Here is a 9,916-nt window from a genome sequence, read left to right as displayed (position 1 = left end):
CTTTGTACCATGCATAGATAACTTGCTTCTAAAGAGGGTTACATTATACAGGTATTTGTCTTCAATGCAACTCATTTGAAACACCAAATTCAAGTCTATATCTAAGGAAGATAAGTAGTGTAAAGGGATATGTCTCCAAGAACCCTTACCATTAAGCAAACGTTTAACCCAAGACGCCAAGAGAGCATCTTTCACACTATGTATGTCTAGCATTTTTAAACCTCCCTGTTCATAGTTGCCAATAAGAGTTTTCCGTTTAATTTTGTCCTTTTTTCCACTCCACACAAAATTAAAAAAGGCAGCATTTAGCTCCTTTAACACTATTGTTGGTGTTGGAAGAATGTTCATTACATATGTTACCTTTGCAGCTGCCAATGCCTTTACAATGGTTATTTTCCCAAATAAAGTAAGATTCCTTTGGCACCAAGTATTGAGAACTGTTTTAACTTGTTTTACCTTGTCATCCCAGTTTAATTTCATTAATTGTTCCTTGCTATGACCAAAATTTACACCAAGTGACTTAATTACAGAAGGCCATTGGATACCTGCTATTTCATCTTTTCTGTGTTTCCATATACATAGCCACAGTCCTTTTGTTTTAGCTTTGTTTAAGTTGGGTCCAGCCACATTAGAGAATGAGCTAAGGCACTCAAGTGTTTCATACAGTGAGTCTTCAGTGGACAAGAAAACAGTGGTATCATCTGCCACCTGGCACATCTTAATTTCTGCTTCGTCTACTGTGACACCTTTGATATTTTGGTTATTTTGTATGCTATAAAATAGGATCTCTGCTACAAGAAGAAACAGTAGCGCACTTAGGCATAAGTGCGTCACATTACCCACCCATAGGGGTCTGGCAGTGGGTCGGCCGATTCACCCCTTGTAGATAACAGACAGTCAGAATACATGATCTTTACCCAGTTTACAAAATTTGGGCCAAAGTTAAATTTCTCTAATACCTTAAACATAAAATTGTGCTCCACACAATCAAACGCTTTCTCAAAATCTATGAATAGTACAATACCTGTCTTATTTTTGGAGTCACAGAAGTCAATTATATCTTGAATTAATCTAACATTTTGTCCTATGAAACGTCCTTTTATGTAAGCACACTGGTCCTTATTTATTAGATCTTTCAGGAGAGGTTTAATTCTATTTGCCATGACAAAAGCAAGTATCTTATAATCGGTATTTAAGAGGCTTATAGGTCTCCAATTGCTAAGTGATTCCATGTCTCCATTTTTGTGTATCAATCTTAGTAGGGCCTTTCTGAAGGAGGGTGGTAGTTTTCCTTCACTGAGTGCATTGCAAATAACAGAATGCACTAAAACTCCAATTGAAGTCCAGAACAGTTTGTAAAATTCAGGTGGAAGCCCATCAGGGCCAGGTGTTTTACCTTGTTTCATGCTTGTTACAGCTTCTTCACACTCTTGTAATGTGATTGGTTTGTCACACTCCTGCTTTTCTTGTTCAGATAGTATGTTTGGAATATTCATAGATCCCAGGAAGTCTTCAATTTTGTCTTCGGGTACCTTTTTAGAGGAGTATAGAGTTTGATAAAAGCTTCTACACTCTTTTAATATCTCTGCTTGGTCATGTATTTTTTCCTTGTCTCTCACTAGCGAGGTTATACAATTTTGACTTTGCTTCTTGTTTTCTAAGCTCAAAAAGTACTTGGATGGTCTTTCACCTTCTGCAATATATCTTGCTTTTGCTCTGATTTGTTGACCTTTGGCCTTTTCTAGGAGAATACTCTCCAGCTGCGTCTTAACACATTCATATTCAGCAAGAGTTTGAGGATTTAAATCCTTATCTATTTTCTCTTGTAGAGTTTCCAATTTATTTGTTATTTCTTTTTCTGAGGTGTTTCTCTCTTTAGTTTTAAACTTTGACCATGCTATAGACAGCTCTTTGATCTTCATTTTGCATATTTCCCATATAAGTTCTGGTTTACACTGTTTGAATTCTATTTTGGTGTCTTCAATAAGCCTTTCTATTTCGTGCTTATAGTTTGGATCGTTTAAAAGATTAACATTTAGTTTCCAGAATCCATTTCCTCTTGGTGTTTCCTTAACATGCATATCTATAAACACAGCGTTGTGATCACTGCAAATACTGGCATAATGGCCAGCTTCCATAACATCAGTCAAGGTGTTTTCAACCAACCAGTAATCTAGCCTTCGTGCAGTTGTTTTTCTTCTCCTATGGAGGCTAGTTACAGAGGAAATTGACAAGGAAAAGAGAAGTCTCGCTTTGACTGTGAAGTTTCGTAGGTTCCAGCTGGAAGGGGACTCCCCTGCGCCCACGTGTGTAACATACCAACGGCCAATCACAGAAGGTACTAGCTAGTACTCGGCGGCGCTCAAAATAGTATACTTAGTGACTCACTCATCAGCATACAAAACATTGGCTACTGCACAACACCAGAGGCTACGCAGCCCTGCGGAAAGAGGTTTCAGTAAACTTTCTACATCCAAACAACACAAGCGAGTAACGTTGAAATGGCAGAAGAACATCGTGGCCAAGACTATCATCTGATAGTGAAGTGCCGACAGAAATGCACCCGCTTTGACTGTGGAAGGCCGTTTCGCCTGTCGGTTAGGACTGAGACTCAATGGGCTCCGATTGTGCAGGTGGGTAGTATACGTAACTGCTTGTACACATGCGGTAAGTTGCCGCAGCATGCTGCATATCAGCATATCAGCATGCTGCCTATGTGTCCACATTGTATTGCCCTTGTTGCAATTTGAATAAATAAATGCGGTAAGTTATGTCCCTATGATATGGGGCGAGCTCGGTGACCAGTTCAGTTATTGCGTGCACTGATCCACCCTTGTAGAATCGGCACCAATAATGTACTAAGTTAAACAGAGCCTTGTACGAAGTCGATACGTACACTAATGCGGTGTGTCAGTAACATACCGCTTTCCAAGGTTGGGAGCTTCCCGGGAAGACGATAAGAAAGGGTTCGGGGGCAATATGAAATGCAGTGATTGCTCACAATGCCACAATGCATGGCACAGACGTAAATACCAAGAAAGATTATACGTACTACCAAATGCAAAGCAATAAGATTCATCAGAACGTGTCACATAATGATAACCAAGAGGGAAAATAATGGTACGTGTAAAACATTTGTACAGAGTGCGGGTGCAGATGATGCCATGGCTACGAGGGAGCTGGAGGCCCAGCTGATAATGAGTGCCGTCTGCCCGCACTGCTACAACATAATGAGCATTCCAGCTGTTGGGTTGGCTGGGCGCCAAGGGGACAACCAGGTACGAGTACGAAATACATTTTGCTTGGTCTTTAATGAAAGCAATCTTGAATGGTATTTTTAAGTTAGAATCCAATTGTTTTGATTTAAGTTTACCAATTTCGTGTTTTGTTTTTTCATACTTTTTCAGGTTAGCTATGGTGCAAGTGACGTGCAAGGGAACCCTGTCTGTCAAAGCACAGACCCACCTGGCCAATAACGCCATTATGATGTCACACATGCAGCTACACCTGGAAGCCACCGGTATATTCTTCTTTCACCACATGGAACTGCACAAAATACTTGGGCTCTGAACGTCTGACCAAGCCCTACGTATACCCTTAAATTTTATTTCCGTGGAAGATCATGCCACAATGTGTTACACGAATTCATGATTTTGCGTTGGCACCTTTTTTTAAAACTGTCTACGTATACTTTGCACATTCCGTTAACGTTAATATCCAAGCACAGTAAGTTTAATCATTAGTTGCTAAAAGCAGGTAAAAATAATGTGACCTCACTTTTGTCAACAAATAATGTTGGTGCAAGTTTCCTTTGCTTTTATTCACTTTCAATGCTGATTGACCTGGTGGTAAAATATAGATATGAAAGTAATGTGAGAGAGTCTAATAAGGTGCTTCACAGAAATTGTGTATTATTCCTCTGTGACTGGAGGGTAACCTCTGTCGACATAGTATACTCCATAGACGTATATGCAAGTTATGTAAGGATTTTTCTGACTCAATCATATCTAGTGCAGAATCTGATTCCTTGGATGAAAATATGTCAAATAAAATATCTATAAACAAAGTTGACACAGAGATGGTATCTGTGGTCTGTGTAATGCAAACTCTGCTGCGTGGTGGTGTAATTGGCCCCTTCCCAGCATTGTCGGCCGTAAAGAAGCTTGATTAAATCAAGCTTAAACCCGCCTTTTTTGTGGCGCTTCGTACCCGTTGCTTGTTGGGAGTGAAGGGTGTACGTTATAACGTTAGGAAGGAAGTGCAAGTAGGGTCAGCTGGGGAATCGCGGGATTCGGGCGTCACTGTCAGTCAGATAGTGTTATAGGTGTTAGCTGAAAGGGTAGAAAGAGAGAGAAAGAGAGATAGTAGAAGTATAGAAGCGAAGACTGAGACGAGGATTATAACTCGGGTCTGAATTACAACTCCAGGTTTACTGCTCTTGCTAATCTCTCATCGGGGTCATGTGGTGTAACTGCAAAGTGCAAGTGCGAGCTCGAGTTACGTTCGTCTTTTTCTGCTTGTTTTCAGGCTGCTACTGAACTACATCGTTGATTCTATCATATCATATCATATCACGTCAGGAAAGGAATACTGATCAACAGACCGAGACGGACCCTACTCTCCAAGCAGAGGTTGAGTCGCGTAGATATAGTAGTAGTCGGAAAAATTACACCGGGGCTCCTCAACAAGCATTGGGGCGGAGATATCCTTTCAAAATCCGTGTTATTACTCCGCTCCCCGAAGCATAAAATGATTGTTAGCCAAGCACTTTTACTGCCCCGGATTAATCCTCTCCCGGGACCGTGATACACCCCCATATTTGCCCCCACCGTTAAAGGAGAGTCACCTTATTATTTCCTGTCTACCACTATATCTACGCGACTCAACCTCTGCTTGGAGAGTGGCTAACGGCCTGAGGCGTCACTGAATGCGGCCACGTAGGTACGGGGAGGTACTGGCATTGAGGTGCATGGTTCATGTGGCGAACTATTTAAATCTGCGATCTGCAATAGAGAGCCAACCGTGCAAAGCAGAGCTAGGTTGTTGTTTGAGCCTGCAGACGAACACCACCACCCGCCCGTGATAGACCAAATATGGACGTTCCCGTACTCACCATTCAGTAATGACACAAGGTTCACTACATTGGGTGCCTAACCTGCGGCGACATTAGTTTAGTGAACTATAATGTGGTAGGCTCCATGTAGTACTTTCCATGATAGTTTGCGGAGAGGCGACCTTCGACTCACAAGGCTATACCAACGAGGTTCCGTTTCGACGACGTATTCCCATATCTTTTTACTACGGTATACTTTAGACTTTTGATACTAGTTACTATATACTACGTTTATATATGCCTTTACAACATGCAGGATTTCAGTCCTGACGATGAAAATCGCAGCCAACATGAGTATAATATGCCTGCACAGTACAGACTTAACGTTGACTGTGGAATGATTGCTGATGCGTCCGCGACAGTCCTCCTGAACCCTTAGCCTAGTCACAGAGCACAGGTAAAGTTAGAACTTAGGTAGCGTTAACGCTCAGTGGTCCGGTGGTATTTGGGATCTTTTCTACAACTCAGTTTTTTTCTCGTGCCTTTTTCTAAAAGACCTAATGGTACACTACGTCTCAAACGATCTTATTGTCTCCCTTGTCAGCTAGCGCGTGAAGTCAGCATTACACATGTCTGATTCCGGATCTTGTCAAATTATACCCGGGGCATCCTTTTACAGAAAGCGGGCAGGTGTAAAATGATGCATGCTTTTACGCATGGACACCCGCGGGTGCAGACGAATCCCGGCCCGCGCATGCAGTTGCCACTACATCTTGGAGTTTGTATCATTATCGGGTACAGCTATCCTTCCCCGTAATGAACCAGGTTCGTTGGCACGCATCGACAACTTAAGCTAGTTGTTTTGTGTTCTTGGGCTAGCGCACTGTCAGAAGTCACCTTATAGCGTACAGAAAATGTGCAGCTTTGTCCGACAAGCAACGAGATTCAAATACTGGTCCACCGTTTCGTTTCTACGGTCGTATACTAGTATACACTGTATGTATGACACCCATCCTTGATATTGATCGATGGAACCACCTGGAACCACCAAAACGTGGCCACAATGAGCAGGTGGTAATGACTACTTTGTACAGTACATATCCCTTATACGTCGGAGGGACCTCCGAGGGGCTATTAATATTACAGGCTCTTATCGTAGCGCTTAACTTATCTCTAACCAACTAACCGGCTGTCAATAATCAGAATAGTTAGAATCTTCACCCCTTCCAAGTCAACTTCAGATTACACAATATAGCCTATAAATTGGGCACATTAGAGGCATGTCCCCGTGGCGCAAGTGGTAAGCGATCCTGCTGCTTCAAATTCCGTGGATCTGTCGGACCGGGTTCGACCCCAGGGTCGGCTCCAGTTGCTTGGATATTTATAATGGTAACGAAAAGTCAACGACCCTGGCCCTGGGCCAACGACCACGGGCATTTAGGCACCCACTACTCCATTTGTTTCCCGTTTAGTCCACCGGACCTGTCAATCGGTTGTTGACAAACCAATTGACAGGTACGGTGGACATTTAGACCTGTCAACAAACCGATTGACAGGTCCGTTTGTTGAAAGGTTTGTTGACAGGTCCGGTGACAGGTCTAGATTGACAGGTATGTCTATAAATGTACCTGTACATATCAATCGGTTTGTTGACAGATCCGTTGGACATTTAGGCACCACTACTCCCTTTGCTTGTGGACGATGAAATTCGTGACGTGACGTCGTGAGGGGAATCCCCTTCAGTTCTATCGGTGATTGGACAAGCCACATCACCGTCTCGCTGTTATGTTGCATGTGATTGGTAGAACGTACAAACAGGTGTATGGATTGAAGACATAGTGAATGTGGCTGGTGAGCCGCAGAAACAACTTTCGGGATTTTGCGTGGCTCGGCGGAAGCCTGATTTCCCTGTATTGTTACACCTGTGTGGCGGCTCTATGAGAATGCAAAATGTCTTACGTGTGCCATTCCCATAGTATGTAGATGAGGTTTAAATTCCACAGAAAGTAGGTAACCCTGACTGTGTTAAATGTTCTTGAAGATTAAGTGAGTTTAAGTTCAGTGTCTCAGGTAGCATTTTGGACTCTTTTCTGTTGCTCAATTTTCACGCGAGAAGCCGAAGGCTGATTCCCCCCGTTTTGTAGCGGTTTTTGGGCGTGTTCCCAGTGATACAGATGTTTAGGGTGAGGCGGGACAAAAGGGCAAATGCGCCCCTAACTCTAGTCTCTACCAGACTCCCACCTGGTCGAATAGAAATAGGGGACTTTGGCCAAGTTAGGAATAAAAGCCTAGTAGGAGTTAACTGGCCTAGTAGGAGTGTTGCCCGGCCTAGTGAGGACAATACTCCTCTGGGCGGCTGACTCCCCTAGTAGCGTAAGTTATTGACTCTATTTGTCATAATACTACAATTAGACCACCGATCCGCGGAGCCTGGTAGAGGCTACCCTAACTCCACGTCCAAAAATATCAAACTGCCGTAACTGATCTCTCAGACTTTCAATAATATACTGATAATATACCTCTAGTTGTTTTAGGCACACTAACTCCTTTTGCTACATTAACATCCAGGACAGCGTGTCTTCTTACTCCTCAATGAGTGGTGCCTCCATCATTTTTTTAGTATCTTTTGTATTTTTCCTGCCGTTTTCTAGGTTCCCTTTGGAGTCAGTGAGAGGCAAGGGAAACCTGTCTGTCAATGCACAGAGGGACCGGGACATTACAGCATTGAGAGCTACAACCACTCCACCCCTACTGGGGAGAACACAGACACAACAGGCTACGGTGTCAGCGAGCAAGGGAGGCCTATTCGTCAGAACACAGAAGTGCCTGGACACTATGACTATGGGTGTTACCATTATCAATATACAACAGCCTATGGTGTAAGTCAGGTACAAGGGAATCCTGTTCAGCAAAACACAGAAGTGCATGGACATTACAACATTGAGCGTTACCACCATTCCACCACAGACTTTGCAGAGGAGAACAGAGTTACAACAGAACGAGCCTTAAGGCCATACAACGTACAGGATTGCTCATCAATTTACATTTAAATAGATTGAAGCGATGTTTAAAATGTACCAAAAAATGTACAGTAAGTTTCATCACAAAGCACATACTCCATTATAGAGATGTTTAGTCCCATAGAATTGTAAAAACAGAATTTGCCATATTTTGTATCAAATCACAGATGAATTATTAAGTCATAAGTTATCTTCTTATAAGTTATCTTCTTAATGCACTTGTTCAACCACGTGTATATGTAGCTAAGTTCGTTTCTTCCACCTATATCGTTGAGGGATTCTTATGTAAGCTTAAAGTCCTGGGATTCCTTGTTTATCTACGTTTTGTGAATTTAGATTTTAGATGAAGTAATCGTAACATAGCGGTATGTGCAGCTTCTAGGTGATTTTGTAACTGTACGTAATATAATGGACTCCCTGACTGGTCTCATTTGTACATAAATTTGATTTTAACATACCCCCTGTGCTTCAACAACACAGAGGAACGAAAGTCTTTGAGAGAGAACTACTAGTATGACCCTCAGTATGTTGGGTTAAGGTGGAAAGAAATCTTTGTGTTGATTCCAATGATAATGATAATGAAATCGGGTGTGAAATCTACATGCTGCATATACGACTGTTCATCTATTTAAATTTAGTATGATGCAAGCAAAGTTTTAATGTACAAACATACCACAGTCTCATACAGAGTATTTTTGTCCCCTAGAATTGTTTGTTAAGTATCATATACAATTTGCAGTCATCATTATCAAATCAAAATACAACGACTTTATCTTCAGCTTCTTATTGCGTATGAACAAACCAAGTGTAGCAAAACTATCTGTTCCTACATTTTCACCCGTATTCAACACGGATGAGTCGGTTTTGTACTTTGAATCAAAAAAATTAATTACTACTATTGAATGACTCCTTTTTGAAAATCGTAATATATTTGACGATTAGTGTATCATTAAAAGCTTTTCTATTGTATTTCCGCCTAAAGTCCTTTTAAACATAGGGACAATCTTCGTCGACCTTGAGAATCAGTACTTGTCTTGGGACATGATGGGATAATTGTATACGGGGGGTCGAGACATGTCATTCTGATAAGGAATGTCCTTTTCATGTCGCATTTATATTAATATACCATTGTCGACGGACGACAACCATTAAATGCGAATTTGGGCTCATCCGAATTCAATAGGTAGACTCTTATAAATCAATTAACATAGGCTCCCAAACAATGAGTGAGATGGAAAAAAAGCTGAAGACAGCGATCCGACCAGACTATAGTAACGTTAGATTCTCAACCGTCAATTATTCTGGCAAGGACAAGGTCGCCAGAAGTTAGACATGCTTAAAAGTTCAACACCGCGGCTTGGTTCTCTTTACACATGGGTCGCTCGTTTTACACACGCGAGTTCTGTTTACACACGGGCAAGTGATCATGATTTGGATTGTCAAGCTTCACCGGCGGTGTGACAAGAAACATTTCACCAGCCATGCCGTATTTAACGTTATTTTCAACACAGCAACAGTCCACACGCCGTGCCGTATGCAATTTCAAAACCGCGTGTACGGGCGGACGGTTCTGTCTGTTTCTGTATCATCATGAATCTATAATACGGTAAAACCGCCATTCGGCGTAACACACCAGCCAGTTCGGTCCCATGGCCCAAAACAACGACCCGCGTCCACCTGTGTCACGAATGCCTCACCTGGACTCTCCATTGTGCATATTTTAGTGGTAAAGTACAGGCTATGACGGGCAGAGCACGCCTATCAGAGTAGCCTGGAGTCCCTCCGCGGGTAGCGACCTTCGGGAGCGGACTCCAGGCTACCGTATAGTCAGGGGCATTCACCT

The sequence above is a fragment of the Branchiostoma floridae genome, chromosome 5 (genome assembly GCF_000003815.2).
Source record: "Branchiostoma floridae strain S238N-H82 chromosome 5, Bfl_VNyyK, whole genome shotgun sequence".
Taxonomy (NCBI): Eukaryota; Metazoa; Chordata; class Leptocardii; order Amphioxiformes; family Branchiostomatidae; genus Branchiostoma; species Branchiostoma floridae.
Note: the sequence above shows the minus strand (reverse complement) of the source record.